The sequence below is a fragment of the Bos javanicus genome, chromosome 6 (assembly GCF_032452875.1).
Source record: "Bos javanicus breed banteng chromosome 6, ARS-OSU_banteng_1.0, whole genome shotgun sequence".
Taxonomy (NCBI): domain Eukaryota; kingdom Metazoa; phylum Chordata; class Mammalia; order Artiodactyla; family Bovidae; genus Bos; species Bos javanicus.
This window is the reverse complement of record NC_083873.1, coordinates 103332725-103351867: the sequence shown is the minus strand read 5'-3', so window position 1 is coordinate 103351867 and position 19143 is coordinate 103332725. Positions and strand designations below refer to the sequence as shown.

At 50.3% G+C, this 19143-nt stretch overlaps 1 protein-coding gene across 2 annotated transcripts in view; it reads right to left on the bottom strand.

Moving 5' to 3' along the window:
• The window catches only part of JAKMIP1 (janus kinase and microtubule interacting protein 1), a 155876-nt gene extending 139560 nt beyond the window's left edge, over nucleotides 1-16316 (bottom strand). Inside the window, exons 1-2 of one of the 2 annotated variants that reach the window (XM_061420775.1) lie at nucleotides 15989-16313; nucleotides 8896-9086 (exon numbers count right to left, since the gene is read on the bottom strand). The gene's annotated coding sequence lies outside the window, so the exon portion shown is untranslated. Of the gene's footprint in view, nucleotides 1-8895; nucleotides 9087-15988 lie in introns of both variants that reach the window. The other variant, XM_061420778.1, reaches the window with a different exon arrangement.
• Nucleotides 16317-19143: the final 2827 nt, after the last annotated feature.

Below are 19143 nucleotides of genomic sequence, written 5' to 3'. Positions count from 1 at the left end.
GACAGTATGGAGGCTCCTCAAAAACTTAAAGGTAGAACTATCACATGATCTGGCATTTTCTGCTTCTGGGTATTTATCCAGAGAAAATGAAAATACTAACTTGAAAAGATATATGCATCTCTATGTTCACCGAGGCATTATTTATAATGCCCAAGAGATTGAAAAATCCTAAGTACCCACTAGGTTGTCCACTGGCGGCTAGTTCCCTGGTTGTTCCCTGGTGGCTCAGACGGTAAAGAATCTGCCTGCAGTGTGGAAGACCCGGGTTTGACCCCTGGGTCAGGAAGATCCCCTGGAGAAAGGGAAAGGCTACCCCCTCCAGTGTTCTTACCAAGAGAATCTCATGGACAGAGGAGCCTGGCGAGCTACAGTCCATGTGGTCGCAAAGAGTTGGACACGACTGAGCGACTAACACTTTGACTTTCAAGTGTCCATTAGTGGATGAATGGATAAATAAAATGTAAAATAGATATAAAATGGAATATTATTCAGCAACAGAAAAGAATGGAATCTTGCCATTTGTGAGACATGGATGGACCTTGAGGGCATTATGCTAAGTGAAATGAGTTACACAGAGAAAGAAAAATACCACATGAACCTCACTTATATGTGGAATCTTAAAATAACAACAACAAAACCAAACTTACAGACACAGAGAACAGACTGGTGGTTGCCAGAGGCTGGGGGTGGGGGGTGGGTAGGAGAGTGGACAAAATGGGCTAAGGAGGTCAGCAAGCACAAAGTTCCAGTTACAAAATACAAAAGTCATGGGGATATAACATACAGCATGGTGACTACAGTTAATAATACTGTTTTGTATATCTGAAACTTGCTAACTATAGTTCATAATACTGTGTTGCATATTGGAAACTTGCTAAGAGAGAATATCTTAAAAGTTCTTGTCACAAGAAAAAAAAATTTAAGTAACTATATATAGTGACAGATGTTCACTAGACATTGCAGTTATCATTCCATAATGTATACAAATATCAAATCATTATGTTATACACCTGAAACTAATGTATTATGCCTCAATTATACCTCAATTAAAAATATGTTATTTACACACACACACACAGATCTCCCTGGTGGCTCAGATGGTAAAGAATCCGCCTGCAATGTGGGATTGATGAGTTCGATCCCTTGGTTGGGAAGATCCCCTAGAGGGCATGGCAACCCACTCTGGTATTCTTGCTGGGAAAATCCCACAGAGAGGAGCCTGGTGGGCTACAGTCCATAGGGTCGCAAAAAGTTGGACGTGACTGAATGACTGAGCACAACACACATATACACATACATATTCTGATGTTGTTGGTGGAGTATTCTATTGCTATCTGTTAAGTCTGATTGGTTTATAGTGTAGTTTATAGTGTAGTTCAAGTTTTCTACTTCCTTACTGATCTGTCTAGTTGTTCTATCCATTATTGAAAGTAGGATATTGAAGTATCCAACTATTACTGCTGAATTATCTACTTCTCCATTCTTTTCAATTAGTGTTTGCTCCATATATTTGAGTGTTGTGCTGTTAGGTGCGTATGTGTTTATAATTGTTATATCTTCTTGTTGAATTTACCCTTTTATCATTCAGTATCAGTATCAGTTCAGTCGCTCAGTCGTGTCCAACTCTTTGCGACCCCATGAACTGCAGCATGCCAGGCCTCCCTGTCTATCACCAACTCCCGGAGTCTACCCAAACCCATTGTCCATCGAGTCGGTGATGCCATCCAACCATCTCATCCTCTGTCGTCCCCTTCTCCTCCTGCCCTCAATCTTTCCCAGCATCAGGGTCTTTTCAAATGAGTCAGCTCTTCGCATCAGGTGGCCAAAGTATTAGAGTTTCAGCTTCAACATAAGTCCTTCCAATGAACACCCAGGACCGATCTCCTTTAGGATGGACTGGTTGGATCTCCTTGCAGTCCAAGGGACTCTCAAGAGTCTTCTCCAACACCACAGTTCAAAAGCATCAATTCTTCGGCACTCAGCTTTCTTTGTAGTCCAACTCTCACATCCATACATAACCACTGGAAAAACCATAGCCTTGATGAGACAGACCTTTGTTGGCAAACTTATGTCTCTGTTTTTTAATATGCTGTCTAGGTTGTGTAATTAAATGTAAGTATAAAATATCCCTCTTTATCTCTGCTTTTTTATTTTAAATCTATCTGGTATGATAGCAGTGAGTAGGGCATGGCAACTTAATCCAGTATTCTTACCTGGAGAATCCCCATGAACAGAGGAGCCTGGTGGGCAACAGTCCCTGGGGTTGCAAAGAGTTGGACATGACTGAGCGACTAAGCCCACACATGGTACCAGTATAGTCACTGTCGCTTTCGTATAGTTGCTCTTCGAATGGTGTATATTTTCCCGTACTTTTATTTCCAATCTATTTGTATATCTGAGTCTAAAGAGGTATACACCTGTAGACACCATAAAGTTAAGTCATTTTAATACAGTCTAACAATCTCTGCCTTTTGATTGGTTTGTTGAATCCATTCACATTTAATGTTATTAATATTACTGATATAGTTGAGTTTACATCCTCCACATTACTTTTTGTTTTCTATATGTCCCATGTCATTTTAGTTCCTCTATTCCTCCTTTACTAGGTTATTTTGCATTAGATGAATCAAACCAATGTCACAGCAAGAACTTCAAAGAGCTAACTCTTTTTCATTCAGATACAAAATTACCTCTCCCACAATTTTTAGGTTCTTAAATGGTTCACTTTCTAATCCATCCTGATTTTTTCTCTCTGGTTCCGGTAAACAGAAGCAAATCAATTACTCACCCAGTAGTCATGGAACACCAACTATAATAATGTCCATTACCAGCTTCCTGGGGTGGAGAATTTGAGGCTACAGTTTGACCTTCCCACACAGAGGAGAGATAGAGCCATTCACAACATTTTGAGGATCCTGTTCATGACATGTGATGATGAGAAGTGTTATAACAATTCAGTGCTTCAGACCAAGGTGGAAAAGGATGGTTCCACAGGTATTTTCAAGTGCCATGGCATTGCTTTCACAGACCTAGCACAGATGCTAACAAAGATCTAATGAGCAAGAGACTTTTCTACAGCTGCAACAATGAACAGGTAAGACACCACAAAATGATCAGCGCACATGCCTGCCTGGGAGTGTTAACACCCCTCCCCACCACCTCTTAGTCTACCTACAAAGCCCTCTGCTCCAGAAAGTGAAACTACAATCCAGGAGCTTATGAATTATGAAATCCAAAATTTACAATGTATGTTGTAAACACCTGAGGTTTGGGGCACCCAGAACTCCTCCCCCATCTTCTAGCTGGGGCACTCCCAATTTCTGATATCCTCTCCAGCTACAGGATTATTTACGTATTTTGGTATGAAGTATCTTGCATCCATCTTGCTAGTGGTAAAGAACCCACTTGCCAATGCAGAAAACATAATGAGATGTGGGTCCCATCCCTGGTCAGGAAGACCCCCTTGAGGAGGGCACAGCACCCCACTCTAGTATTCTTGCCTAGAGAATCCCATGGACAGCTATAGTCCATAGGGTCACTAAGAGTGGGGAATCAACTGAATGGACTTAGCATGCATGCATGAATGTCTTGCATGCACCTTTAGCCATGTCTATAGAAAACTCAGGGGATCTGTAATGCCCAAGCCCTCATAAACTGGACTCGTCCTGGGTATCTGGAAAATTTCCAGGGAGAGACAGATCATGCAAGTAAAACACCCATTTGCCCAATAGTTTAAACAGATTAGGCAGAATCCGGGGGGCATCCAGGCCTTTGTTCAAAATAAGGTGTCTGGTGGGCAAAAGAACCTCTTCTGGCCCTGATTCTGAAAGGCTCCAAGACTTGCCACAGAAACTCAATTGCTGCCAGGCTTAATGAGCTCACTTGCCCAGCTGCCCTGGCACACGAAGCAGCCCTGCCAATTTCCAAAGAGAGATGTGCCTTCCAGAGCATGTTCTGAGGTGCAGCTTTGGAGAAATGGAAAAATCAGACCACTTTAACAAGAAGTATGACCTGTGAACACAAGAACATGGTTTGGATTCTGAAGAACAGCTTTCCAACATTTTTTTTTCTGCCCTAAAGTAAAAGCAGGCTGCACGGTAAGGCAGTGAAACCCCCCTGTGCAGAAGGAAAACTTTATTAAGTTCCATAGAAGCTTCACTCGAGAAGGTAATGGCAACCCACTCCAGTATTCCTGTCTGGGAATTCCCATGGACAGAGGAGCCCGGCAGGCTACAGTCCATGGGGTCACAATGAGTCAGACATAACTTACAGACTAAACAACAACAGAAGATGCCTCACAACTGTCATCTCGGGACTGATGGAACAACCAGGGATGTTTCAGTCGCAAGTACTGAGGCATCCAAGGTTTGGAGAGTTGATGTCACTAGAGGTGGCCACTGCCATGAAGGAGTGGGGCTTATTAAGGGCAGAATGGACTCGATGCAAACAACAGAGAGAAGAACCAACGGCACTCGGTTAAGGTCCCTCCTAACACTGACATTATAGGCAGATGAAACATACTCATTTTTCATTTCCTGGCTCAGACGTGAAGACAAATCAGTCACCATACTATCAACACCAAACACTGAGGCTAAAGGCCAAAAGCTATTGACCATCCACGGTGGCCCGACCCTGTGCCGGGCTGTGGGAGGCCCCCTGTGGACCAGGCAGCATCTCCACTTCCTGGAACCTTCTGTCTAGCAGGAAAGTCCAGCAAATCACTGGCAGCTGGAATACAGAATCCAGGGCAGCAGGAGCCCCAGGGACACATGCAACGTGGCCTGCAAATGTGGAAGTACTGTCAAGGAAGGTTTTCTGGAGCAAATAAGGCTGATGATGGACACTCAGCACATGTGGAGGATGTTCATCAAGTGAATGGGGTAGGGATGGGCAGATCTGCCAGAGGGACCGGCATGTGCAAAGGCCGGACCCCCTCAGGAACGGCAGGCAGACAGTATGGCTGGAAGCATGCTCTGGTGAAGGCCTGGGAGGAGAGACGCAGGGGCAGGCCATGACACCCTGCGCAGAGCAGGAGGAAGCCTCTTTAGTCTGTTCCTCTGCCTCCAGGCTCTTCCTGTCTTAATCCAACCCCACTGACTTCATTCACTGTATCTTCACTTGAAGATCAAGCTGATAGGTCCCTCCTGGGGCCCCACCATCCAAGCTGGGCTTTGGAGCCTGCAGGGTTTCACAAGCGGGGGTGGGTGAGGGAGCTGTTGTGGGCAGAGGCAGCTGGCAAGCAAGGGTCTAGGAGAAGGGACAGTGCTTAGGAGAGGGGTACATTCACTGGAGGAGATACAGGAATTGAGCTGGAAGCAGGCCACGGGGGCCTTGAACACAGGTGAAGGTGGCTGCACTCTTTTCAGAAGTAATCAACGACTGTCAGAGTAGCCAGAGATCTGACCCCCCATCCCCACCACTGCGACTTCCACGTGGGCAACCTCAGGTAAGTCACTCGTTCTCCAGCAATAAGTGCGGCCCAATGAGGGCTGGAGAGGAAGACTCACTGTCGCCCGCAATAACCCATTTTCACTTACACGTGTGCAAGGCCCACCCCTAAGCCCCCACCCAGCAGGCGCACAAGATCAGGCACCTGCTGGCAGGTGTGTGTGTGTGTGGAAGATGAGAATGCCCCTGACCCGTGAAAAACTGGGACAAAGCCTCCCTCGGCATTTCTCCACGTGAAGCACACGCACCTGGCCGGGGTCCGGGTGCGGCCCTCACCACCAGAGCTCCCAACGGTGAAGTGATTTGTCTCCCTCGTGGCTTCTGGCAAGATCAAGAGGAGCTCAATACAGCCTCCCTCCCAAATGCAGAAAGCAGAGAAGATGCGGTCTCCAGCAGTGAAGGCGCGCAACACCAGAAGACAGGCTTGCCACGACCAGAGCATCAGTGGCCCTCATCCAATCAGCGCTGACCATGGTGCAGCCCCGCCCACGAGATGCTCAGAAGCGAGATCTCCGTATTCCTGGGCGAGTGAAAGTCGCTCAGTCGTGTCGGACTCTTTGCGACCCCATGGACTATACAGTCCATGGAATTCTCCAGGCCAGAATACTGGAGTGGGTAGCCTTTCCCTTCTCCAGGGGATGGTCCCAACCCAGGGATCAAACCCAGGTCTCCCGCGCTGCAGGCGGATTCTTTACCAGCAGAGCCACAGGGGAAGCCCACATTCCCCGGGGGAGCCTCTGAGAAATGAACTGAAAATTCTTCACAGAACATAAAAATTCTGGTACAGTTATTATATGCAGAGGGACGAAAAACGCCAGAACCGCTGAGTGGAGGCGACTTTGAGTAGAGTGGCCCAATGTTTCAGCGCTCTCGGGTCATCCCAAAGTGTTCATCTTGGCTGCCAGTTACAGAGCTTATCATGCCCCAGGCTGTAGGTGGATTCACCCCAGCTCTCCTCACAGTTCAGTTCAGTTCAGCCACTCAGTCGTGTCCGACTCTTTGCGACCCCATGGACTGCAACACCCCAGGCTTCCCTGTCCATCACCAACTCCCAGAATTTACTCAAACTCATGTCCATTGAGTCAGTGATGCCATCCAACCATCTCATCCTCTGTCGTCCCCTTCTCCTCCCACCTTCAATCTTTCCCAGCATCAGGGTCTTTTCAAATGAGTCAGTTCTTCGAATCAGGTGGCCAAGGTTTTGAAGTTTCAGCCCTGACCTCTCCAAGCTAGAGACCCAGCCCTCTTCACTCTATCATTATTTGTCAGGTATCCTTACTTATACCCTTCAGAGAGTAATCACAGTCTTAGTGGCGGAGTTTGTGTTTTATTTGGGTCTCCCCTCTCTCAGACTGAAAGCTGCCATGGGCAGGGACCCAGCCACTCGTGTTCATGGGGCTATGGGTCCTTTCAGGGGCACACAGGAGGCCCTCAAATGTGCAGTGTCATTGTTCGTCATCAGATCGAGCTTCTTGTTTACAGAGGAGGAAACTGAAGCACGGAAGAAATGTGACTCACTTACCCAGGGCCACACACTTCACAAAGGCAAAGCCACCAACCTCTGGAGCAGCACTGTCTCCCCAAATACAATGTGAACCCCAAATGCAATTTTAAATTTCTAGTACCCACGTTAAAAAATGTAAACATAAACCAGTGACACTAATTGTAATAATACATTTCACGTAGCCAATATATCCAAAATGGTCCCGTTGTAACAAGTAATCAATGTTCAAGTTACTACTGAGATCTTCCTCATTCTCTTTTTCCCACAAAGTCTTTGAAATTCAGAGTACATTTTCCACTCTCCAGGGCACACGAGCACATGACTTAGGAGACTCATTCACAAGTATTCTGAGCACTACTTTTGGAACCACCAGCAGCAGCAGCGCTAACTAACATCTACTGTATACCGACAGGCTCTGGGCCATCTACACAGTTATTTCTGACCTCCACACTGACCCCAAAGGCTCGGGACACTGGACTTTCTCCATACTGAACAGAAGAAAAAAGTGAAGCTGGGAAAGATTAAGTAACAGGCTCAAGATCATCAAGCTAGCAAGGTGAAGGTAGGAAATTAACTCACATCTGACTCCAAGCGGTAGCAACACATTTCTTGGGCACCTACTGCATGCCTACGTCCTGTGCTAGGAGACAGAAAATATGACAGATTAGGTTCCTGCCCTCACGGTGCTTTCAGTCTAGCTTATGAGGACCAGGGCCATGATCACAAATGGGGAAACAAACCCACTTCAGATCTTCATGTCAGAAGCAACAAGGGGACAAAGGGGACAGTAACAGTGGACGGGGCAGGTGGGCATCTCCCAGGGAAGGGCAGGGAAGACCTCTCCAAAGAGGGGAAATTTAAGCTGATATCAAGGGTGAGAAGAAGCCAGTTCTGGAGCGGGCAGGAGATGAAGAGGCCAGGAAGCAAGGGGCAGACCTAACTGCAAAGCATCTGGCACATTCCAGGAACACACAGAAAGGTGGCTGGGCTCCCTGCCGGTGCCAGCTGCCTCTCTGGGCCACTCGGGTGCCCTGTGCCGGCCCTCCTGCCTCTGGGTACTCCCACACTCTGGCTTGGAAAGTGAGAAATCAATAAACCGTTCTCCAGATATCAAGAGCAAGTCAAGGCTGGAGGTCCCCAGCATAGAACTGGGCACGGAGGACACATCCACAGCTATCTGATGAGTGTCTGAACAGATGAATTAGTGAGTACTGGGAAGAGAGAGTGGAAACACCAGAACAGAACCTTGGCAACTAGGGCCCCAGGAAGAAAGTTTTAACACTTTAAGCCATGCTTCAAACAGTCTGCACAATAGCCAAAAGGTGAAAACCTCCTAAGCGTCCATCCTTGAAATGGAAATAATGAATAGGTCACAAAATGTAGCCCATCCTTACAATGGAACATTACTCAGCCTTAAAAAGGACTGAAGTATGGACGCATGCTATGATATGGATGAATCTTGAGGGCATTATGCTCAGTGAAAGAAGACACAAAAGGCCACACATTATATATGAGTCCGTGTATATGAAATTCCACAACAGGGGAATCACAAAGACAGAAGGCAGGTGGGTGGCTGCCAAAGGCTGGGGGAGGGGGAAGGGGTTTTCCTTGGGGGTGATGAAACTGTTTTTAAACCCAGAGGTATTGGCTGTACAACATTGTGAATATATTAATACTAAATGCCACTAATTTGTATATTTTAAAATGGCTAATCTTGAATTCCAGCTCAGCTTTAAAAAGTACAGGGGAAAGGAGGAAAAAAAAGAATTGTTTCGACAGAAGAGTCAGGTGGTGATTCTGCTAAATAAAATAAAACCCCATGTCTCAGAAAGCAGGTAGGAGGGATCAGCCTCCAGAAGTACCAGAATAGAAATGGAAAAGAGAGAAGATGGACTTTCCAAAGCTAGAAGAAGTAGAAAGCGACTTTACCAGATCACTCTCACCTCCACCATTTGATGCCGTTCAGTCGCTAAGTTGTGTCCGACTCTTCGCGACCCCATGGACGGCAGCACGCCTCCACTGCAGATGCCTGGAATCCTCAGGGTCTGTCCCACAAGGGCAGCAGGACACTCCTCGGTGGTGTGTCCCACTCCCCCCAGGCCTGGGGAAGGGGCCAGGGGCCAGTCCAGGGCTCCTGTATCAAAATACAGCCGAGATGGAGGCTCGGGGGCCAGCAGGCCGAGCCAGCGCATCCCCTGACCTGGCACACACAAGGGCATTACTGCCACGATGGGCGGCCCTTGGCAGCCCCAGGATGGCCGCAACAGAACCTCCTTTCATTCCCTAGAGTGGCCCTTCAGCCAAGTCTGGGCCGCAGGGGAGAAAGGACGGCAGGAAAGCGGCATCCACACAGCACACGGGTCCCCTGGGGTCTAGCTGGGGCTTTAGGATACACGACGGGGCCTGTGGATGATTCCAGGACCTGGAAAGGATAAAGGGACACACGAGCCACACAGAGAAGACAGACAGACCTCACAGCTGTTTCAGGTGTGGCTGTTCCAGGGACAGCATCACAGATACTACCTAGCGCACGAGGCTGGGCCTTCCCCTCTGTTCTGCATCTCATCCTCGCACCCACATGGTCTGCAGGGACAGGGCCTGGGGCTATGCCCATTTCACAAATGAAGCCACTGAGCTCCAGAGGGTTCAAAGGGAACAGACCATCATCCACGGTCAGTATGTTGCAGAACCAGCATCCAGTCCCAAGGCTTCCACCAAAGCCTCCTGTGCTAAATTATAATGCTGCTGATGCTTGCTTTTTTCTACAAAACACCCACAAGGCAGGATGGGGTCATGGTTAAGAATGTGACCTGCCAGTTTGGGAAGACGGAAAAGTGCTGAAGATGGATGCTGATGGTGGTTACACAACACCATGAAATACTCAATGCCACTGAACTATATGTATATATTTAAAAGATATTTTAAGAAGTCATCAGGTACCGGGACATTAAGAAACTGTGGGATCGAAATTTTTAACAATAGGTATCATACGGAACCACATTCTCTGAACAAGTATAAGATTCAATTAGAAGCTAACAAAAAATATAAATTCTTCCCCTTCTCAAAAAAAAAAAAAAAATAACATGGGCTGCCAGTTTTGTGACCCCGGGTAGACTTCAGAGCCTCTATGTGCCCACCAATAAAATGAGAAATGCAAGCATCTTCCTCCGGGGTTGTATCCAAGTGAAAATCACTCAGTCGCGTCTGACTATGTGGCCCCATGGACTATACAGTCCATGGAATTCTCCAGGCCAGAATACTGGAGTGGGTAGCCTTTCCCTTCTCCGGGGGCTCTTTCCAACCCAGGGATGGAACCCAGGTCTCCCGTATTGCAGGCAGATTCTTTACCAGCTTAGCCACAAGGGAAGCCCAAGAATACTGGAGCAGGTAGCCTATCCCTTCTCCAGGGGATCTTCCCCGACCCAGGAATTGAACCAGGGTCTCCTGCATTGCAGGAAGATTCTTTACCAACTGAGCTATCAGGGAAGCCCCTGGGGTTGTGTTCAGGACTGGGTGAACTCAAACCAGGGAGAGAGCACAGACCAGGGGGCAGCAAACTTCTGCAAAGGGCCAGGTAGTAAATGTTTCTGACTTGACAGATGTCTGCGCCAACTGCCCAACTCTGCCAGTACAGGGCAGAAGCAGCCATAGACAGCAGGTACACAAATGGGCATGACTGGGTGCCAATAAAACTTTATTTACAACATCAAGCACCGGGTGGATGAGCCATAGCTTGTAGATAGTCTGGCTTTTGGTATGTACTCAGGCGATGTTTCCATTAAGGAAAACAGCATTTGTCTCAATTCATTTCCATAGATCTCAGTGAGAGGAACAGTATTCCTTGTGGTTCTGAAAATAAATACTATCACCAAAGACAAGAGCAGAGGCCCCCTCCCCACTGGGGAGCTGGCTCCTCCCTCACTCTGAGAACCCCAGTGCCCTCTCTCTGCTGCCCCGTGCAAGCTAAATGGTGTCAGTCGTGTCTGACTCTTTGAAACTCTATGGACCGTAGCCAGTCAGGCTCCTCTGTCCATGCGATCCTCCAGACAAGAATACTGGAGAGGGTTGCCACGCCCTCCTCCAGGGGATCAGGGGATCTTCCCAATTCAGGGATCCAACCCACCTCTATGTCTCCTGCATTGGCAGGCAGGTTCTTTACCACTGGCGCCACCTGGGAAGCCCCACTGCTGGGTACCAGCATGTTAATTACACCCTGGTAATTAAGACCTCCTGGGTCACTCCCTCAAACACTAGTGCCCCTTCCCACTCCCTACAGGTGAGGCTCCTGACCCCTGCCCTTCACACCGTGAGGACCCCAGGACCCCCTTCCTGGCCCTTGCTCCTCACTGCTGACCCACGGTGCCCGGGCTGTCCCTCTGGCTTTGGAAAGGCATAAGCAAAGAAAACATTTTCCGAAGGCATTCAGGGCTAGAGTGACAAGCCAAGGTCCCTCTGGTGGCCAGCCTGCAGGCCTTTTTCTGAGCCTCAGGCTACAGCAACACCAACAGCTACTACTGGCTTTAAGGTAACATGTTTCTATTAAAAGCACTAAGAAGGCTCTTCTGATTGATTTCTCACACCAGTCCTGCAGGAAAGTTGTCTTTCCGTTACAGGAATCGGCGTGCTTCGTGGAGCAACACCTAAGCTCTGGAGGGAGACCATCCCCCGCCTCCACCACTGCTTAGTTCTTCCAGCTCCATCTCCAGACACAGCCCCTAACAAGGGGGTTCATGCAATCCTTACCCTGCCTGCTGCTAGGCAGTTTAAATTAAGATAATTCATGGCAAGAGTGGGAGTTTAAGCAACCATAGAGAGCTGTTTTCATTCAGTGAACATCACAAGAAAGGAACTGGGCACAGAGAGGTTAAGTGACTTGCCCAAGGTCACACAGCCAGTAGGGTCTGAGCTGGTTCCTCGGCACACGTCCTGTAACCCAGCCCTGTTCCTTCACAGCCCACCTCACCTAGCTGGTAGCTTCAGCCTATGATCATTATTTTCATTAAGGGTTTTCCCTAAAACAGGGAACCAACCAACAAGGACTTACTATACAGCACAGAGAACTAGGCTCAATACCTCGTAATAACCTATAATGGAAAAGAATCTGAAATATATATATAACTGAATCATGTTGCTGCACACTTGAAACTAACATAACAATGTAAATCAACTGTATTTCAATAATTTTTTAAAGAGTTTTCCTAAGAAATGGATGGAGATGACTCCAGCAGTGAGCAGGAAAAAGTCCAGACAAAAGAGGCATCAGAGGATCTGCTCTGGGGCCAGTGGACTCTGAGTTCAGGATTCTGGCACCGTTCTCAGCACCTTCTCACACAAGTCTGCACAGTTGGAATTAGTCAACATGGCACCCATCTCTTTCATCTTTCATTCTTGCTTATTGAATATTTAGCTTATTGGCCTGATGATGTTAGCTTGGGAAGGACAAAGAAGGTGAGGGCCTCTAACCTGGGCGTTTACTCTGTGACAAAGCTAAAGGGTTTATTTTTCCAAATCACGTATCACACACTCCTTCATCATCATGTTGTTGCTGTTCAGTCGCTAAGTCGTGTCCACCTCTTTGGGACTGCATGGACTGCAGCATGCCAGGCCTCCCTGTCTCTCACCATCTCCCAGAGTTTGCCCAAGTTCGTGTCCATTGAATCATCATCATCACCACTTATTTAAGTGCCTCGGATGCCCAGAGGCCACACTTCTGATCCCCACACCAATTAAGCCAAAGTCGGACCACTGCCCTTATTTGTACAGGAAATAGAGGCTCAGAGAGGTTAATCCTCTTGCCCAAGATCACACAGCTGTCAAGAACAGGACACCAGTGAGCGCAGCTTCAGGAGCCCTGCAGTTTGGTCCAACCACAGAGGGGAAGGAGGCAGAGAGAGAAGAACCAGGATTCACCCCAGCCTCTTGTCTCCTGCATTGGCAAGAGGGTCCCTTAACACTTAGGGAGATAAACAAACCACAGCACACAGGGGCAACTGCTGTTGGTTAATGCCTTCCTCAGAAACTGTTCTTTCTGCCACTCATCTCCCAGCCTCAACGTGCTCTGTGCACTAAGAAATCGGGCTCCGGGGGCCTCCCTGGTGGCTCAGTGGTAAAGAATCCACCTGCCAATGCCAGAGACATGAGTTCGATCCCTGGCCCTGGAAGATTCCACGTGCAGCGGACCAGCTAGGCCCGGGCGCTACAACTATTGAGCCTGTGCTCTTGAGCCCAGGAAGGAACCACAACTACTGAGCCCTCGTGCTGCAAATACTGAAACCCAAGCACCTAGAGTCTGTGCTCCACAAATGAAGCCACTACAATGAGAAGCCTATGCACCACAACTCGAGAGTAGTCCCCACTCTCTTCAACTCGAGAAAAGCCCTCACAGCAATGAAGACCCAGCATGGCCAAAAATAAATTTAAAAAGAAAAAAAAGGGAGGGGAGCTCCATCCTGCCTCCTCCTCGTGAAGCCTTCAAGTTGGAGGAAGGGAGCTGTCATGCTCTCTCCCTCTGCACGTGTCTCTCTTATAGCGCTGACAGTACAGGTGCATCCCCAGGAAGACAGAGCCCCACCAAACACGTGCTGCCTCTCAGATCTCACTGTGCCTCTCATCTCTGATGGGCAAGGTCTTCTTAAGGAAAAATGACATAAATATTATACAATGTACAGATATAAGGTTCTGCGAGAACTAAGTGTGTGTTAGTCGCTCAGTGGTGTCCGGCTCTTTACAACCCCACGGACTGTAGCCAGCCAGGCTTCTCTGTCCATGAAGTTCTCCAGGCAAGATTACTGGAGTGGGTTGCCATTCCCTTCTCCAGGGGATCTTCCCAACCCAGGGATCGAACCCAGGTCTCCTGCACTGCAGGCGGATTCTTTCACCGTCTGAGCCAGCAGAGACGTGAGAGATAAGAGAACCACACAATCTGTTTGAGCAGAATCAAGGAACACCACAAGACTCTCCACCACAGAATCTCCCACCACGAGAGCTGGGATGTCATATGAATAGGAGTTCTCCAGACACACAAAGGAGGGGAAACTTTTTGGGAGGAAACACAGCCTGTGGGGAACCCCTAAATGTGAAGACAATCTGGGGACACAGGGGTGGCGTGTCTGCCTCAGACTTTGTGGCAGGGAGAGGGAGAGGTGGTCCAGGGAAGCCGGGATGGGAAGAACTTGTGAGGAGGTCATGGAGGCAGGGGGAGCTGTAGGTGATTTGTGAAGGAGAAAAAATGGCAATGAATTCATTTGCTGGAACCATATTCTGACCCTTTTGAGGGGCTTCTCGCTAGGACAAGACTCAAGGCAAGAGTGAACACCTCCACCCCAGACTGAACAGGGATGTTTAGCATTACAAACCACAGGCAGGCGTCTCAACAACAAAAGCTTTGCAATCATCCATTAGCCTCCACCGAGTTGTACAAAACAAAGATTGCTCAGAGCAGCGAGTTAACAAATGTCCTGCTGGACAAGCATCCTAGGGGCAGGAAAGAAGGGGGGCTCCTAACCACCCCATCCCATCTCCAAATCTGCCCCTCCTCCTCATCCATTCTGGCTCATGGGAGAGCCACCCACCTGCTCAAGGCCCTGGAAAAGAAGCGGGCCCCTCCTATAGCCTTGGCCCCCACCAGTGGGTCACCCTGAGATGGGAGGCGGTATACCCTTAGACCAGATATTTACTCTGGGTGACTCCCCCTGTGAGGAGCTGAGGCTACCTGCACCCTACTCCAGGACCTCTTAGTCTGATCAGGGAGGCGGAGGCTATTGGATAGGATGGCAGTGTGTCCAGCTCTGTCATACAGGGACACTCAGGTGGGGGGCAGGGGAGGGTGGCCCGCCGTGCTCTCCCTGCCTTCTTCTAGAAGGAGCTATCCAATTGAAGTAGGGATGTTCCAAGAGGGGGAACAGCACAAGCAAAGGCCAAGGACAGTGTGCCTGTGAGTGTGCAAGGAAGGGGTGGGGGTGGCGGAGGAGGACCAGGGTTAGATACAGTATCTCTGGAGCTTACAGAGCTGGGCAGAGGCTGGCGCAGAGCCCAGGCCGCCCCAGACGTCCGGAGAAGGGCAGACCAGAGTGTGTGGGGAGGGATGGTGCTGGTGGTGTGTACGCGGGAGGTGGGGGTGGAGGGTGGGTGGTGGCTGCTTTTAGGTAAAAGGCTCCAGCGTGGGAAGCAGCCTCTATCAGGGATGACAAGACCGGATCCTCAGGAGCCTGAAGCCAGGAGGGTGGAGTGATGGAGCGAAGGGGCCGGGGGGCGAAGGCGCGGGAGGCCCGAGAGGTGGCTGGCCTGAACGCAGGGCATCCGGCAAGGTGCCGGGCCCCGCGGGAACCAATCCTTGTCCGCCATCTCCGGAGGCCGAGTGCGCCCAGGACGCGCCGGCCAGGCAGGAGGGTGGGTACCAGCCTTTCTTCGCGTTTCTCTAGCCTCCTCCCCGGCGCCCACGTGGGCGGAGCAGCGTGGGGGTGTGCAATGCGTGGGGTGGGGCGGCCTCGCCCTCCCGGCCCCCAGCCTCCAAGGCGCGGCCCTGGGGCTCCATCCTCTGGGCCATCTCGCCCGGCCGAGATCCGGGGGACCCAGACCTACTCAGTGGGTGGGACATCCAGGGAACCGGCCGACCACGCCCCCCCATCCCCCGCGCCACTCCCGGGAGGCACCCGGTGGGTCCCCATCCCCCTCCACAGATTGGGGGCGGAATGGGGAGAGGAGTGGAAATGGGGGTGGCGTGAGGAAGAGAGGCGGGGGAAGCGTCTGTAGGGAGGCGACGCAGAGTCCTGCGGACGGGATACGCCGCAGGGGGATTTGGAAGGGAGTGGGGGATGGGAACGGAAGGGTGGGGAACCTCGGAGGTGAGATGCGAAGGTGGCAGCGGTATTAAAGGGGGCGCGAAAGGCTGGAGGAGGGTAGAGGCAGGTGGGCGATGGGGCGGGGCGGCACCGGTCACTGCCTCCCTTGCCACTGTGCCAGCCCCATCGATCGCAGGGTCCGCGGGTTCCCTTTGACCAGCGCGCGCCTCCCGCCCCCCCGCGCACCTGTACCCACCTGCTCGGTGCTCAGGCCCGAGCCGGGCAGCAGCAGCAGCAGCAGCAGCGGGCGTAGCGAGTGCAGCCCCGCACCGCATCCTCCGGCCGCCCCCTCCCCGCCCCGAGTTACGCTGCCACCGCCCCCGCCTTAAAAAGGACAAAACGGAACGGAAGAAGGATTCATGCAAAATTTAAAAAAAAAAAAAAATCGAAAGAAGCAAATGAGAAAGACGGGCTGATGCGCGCGTGGCTCGGCTGGGCGAGGGGCGAGGTGCAGCGACGCCGGGTGACCGTGCTCCGGGCAGCCGGCCGGCGCGTGCCGCACACTCCCGGCTGCAGCTCGCTCAGCCGCCCGCCGCCCTGCTCGCAGCGCGGCCCCGCCCCTCACCCGGGGCGCCCCTCCGGTTGGCCCGTCCTCCTGCCAGTCAGAGGGTAGGGCCGGACGCTTGCCCCGCCCCAGCCCGGGGACGTTGCCGGGAGCTGTTCTGCCGCCAGGAGGAGAGTTTCGAGGAGGCCTGAGTTTGCGCAGTGGACCCGGCGACTTGTGCCCAGGAGGAGCGGGGGTCCCGCTGCTGAGCTCCTCCAAGCTAGCAGCTCTGCCGCCGGCTTAGTCGAAGCTGCTGTTGCAGGCAGACGGCCCCACCTAGAGCTAAGGGCCCCAGGAAACTTCACCTCCATTTTGGAGGGGGTGTATATCACCTGGAACTGTGGCTGTCCGGGGCCACCCATGGTCTAGAAGACACAACCAGAGATAGCGATCTGAAGGTCAGGGGTTAAAGGAAAATACTGAATGTGTCACAGCCAGCAGGTGGCACAGACCTGGTGACTAGGCAAAAGAGCGTCACCCAACAGTAGTAAAATGGACCACGTGATGTCCACCTGAGGCTTGAAGGAAGGGTAGGATTTAGTTAGGCAAAGATTCATTCATTTGCTTTCATTTTATCTCCTTTCGTTTGATCTCCTTGCAGTCCAAGGGACTCTCAAGGGTCTTTTCCAGTACCAGGATTTGAAAGCGTCAGTTCTTCAGTGCTCAGCCTTCTTTATGGTTCAATTCTCACATAATGTTACATATTTGAGAATCCAAAGTGTAAGATGGGAAGATGGGCAGAAGCCAGCACATGCAGGCTACAAGAAAGAATTTGTTTATCCTGAGACTGTCTCACCAGGTAAGGGGGTCTGTAGGACCCCTGTCAGATTTGTCTAAGTGTATACATCAGGATAAGCTATGTGGAGCCCAAGTAACAAATGAACCCAAATATCACCATCTTGTTTTTTGCTCACATCCTACCTGAACCAGCAGGGCGCTCTGCTGGCTCTAGTCAGTCAGGAGCCCAAGCTGAAACCATGTACGCATAATATTTTTGGCACTTTGAATGAAAGGTGGCAAATTTTACCAGCTTTTAAAGTTTCCACTTGGAAGAGACATATCACTTGGCTTTATGGCTCATTGGCTAAAACAAGTCATCGGCCATGCCTGACCTGAATCAGGGCGGGAAGGGCAGACCTCCCATGTTCCCAGTAGACCTGGAATATCTGTGAACAGATCTAAGACTCTCATTAACAGATACACTGGCTGTCTTTGAATCTCAGACTGAAAAGGCAAGTGGAGATCAAAGAGGTGCGTGTGCATAGCTTCGGTGACAAGGGAAGAGGAGCATCAGAGAGGGTCAGGTAGTTGATTTGGCAGGACTTACTCAATGCTTTGTAGAAGGCAATGGCACCCCACTCCACTACTCTTGCCTGGAAAATCCCATGGACAGAGGAACCTGGTAGGCTGCCATCCATGGGGTCGAGAAGAGTCGGACATGACTGAGCAACTTCACTTTCACTTTTCACTTTCATGCATTGGAGAAGGAAATGGCAACCCACTCCAGTGTTCTTGCTTGGAGAATCCCGGGGATGGGGGAGCCTGGTGGACTGTCGTCTATGGGGTCCTACAGAGTCGGACACGACTAAAGCGATTTAGCAGCAGCAGCAGCAGCAGCACTCAATGCTTGGTCAAGAGGCACCCAAAGAATGGAGGCACTGGGGACAGGCCTTGGTGTTACAAGTTGAATTGAGTTCCAAAAAAACCAAACGTTGAGGTTCTAACTCCCAGTGTCTCAAAATGTGACCTTTTTTGGAAATAAGGTCATACAGATTAATTAGTTAAAATGAGGTTGTACTGAACTTTCCTGGTTGTCCAGTGGTTTGGGAATCCATCTACCAGTTCAGGCTACACGGGTTCAGTCGCCTGATCCAAGAAGATTCCGCATGCCAAGGGGCAATTGAGCCCGTGTGCCACAACTGCTGAAGCCTGCACACTCTAGAACCCGTGCTCCACAGCAAGAGAAGCCACTGCAATGAGAAGCCTGTGCATCCGGACCAGGTAAAGAATCTGGCTGCAATGCAGGAGACCCTAGTTCAATTCCTGGGTCAGGAAGATCTGCTGGAGAAGGGATAGGCTACCCACTCCAGTATTCTTGGGCTTCCCTGGTGGCTCAGGTGGTAAAGAATCTGCCTGCAATGCAGGAGACCTGGGTTCGATTCCTGAGTTGGGAAGATCCCCTGGAGAAGGGAATGGCTACCCACTCCAGTATTTTGGCCTGGAGAATTCCATGGTCCTTATAGTCCATGGGGTCGCAAAGAGTCGGACACAACTGAGTGACTTTCACTTTCTTACCTGCTCACTGCAGCTAGAGAAAGCCCGTACACAGCAAAGAAGACCTAGCACAGCCATAAATAAATAAATAATATTTTTTTAATGAGGTTGTATTGAGGTGGGGTGGTCCTTAATCCAATATGACTGGAATCCTTATTAAAAGGAGATTTAGATGCAGCCCTGGGATTTCTTTGGAAGGAATGATGCTAAAGCTGAAACTCCAGTACTTTGGCCACCTCATGCGAAGAGTTGACTCATTGGAAAAGAATCTGATGCTGGGAGGGATTGGGGGCAGGAGGAAAAGGGGACGACAAAGGATGAGATGGCTGGATAGCATCACTGACTCGATGGACGTGACTTTGGGTGAACTCTGGGAGTTGGTGATGGACAGGGAGGCCTGCTGCTGCTGCTGCTGCTAAGTCACTTCAGTTGTGTCCAACTCTGTGCGACCCCATAAACGGCAGCCTACGAGGCTCCCCTGTCCCTGGGATTCTCCAGGCAAGAACACTGGAGTGGGTTGCCATTTCCTTCTC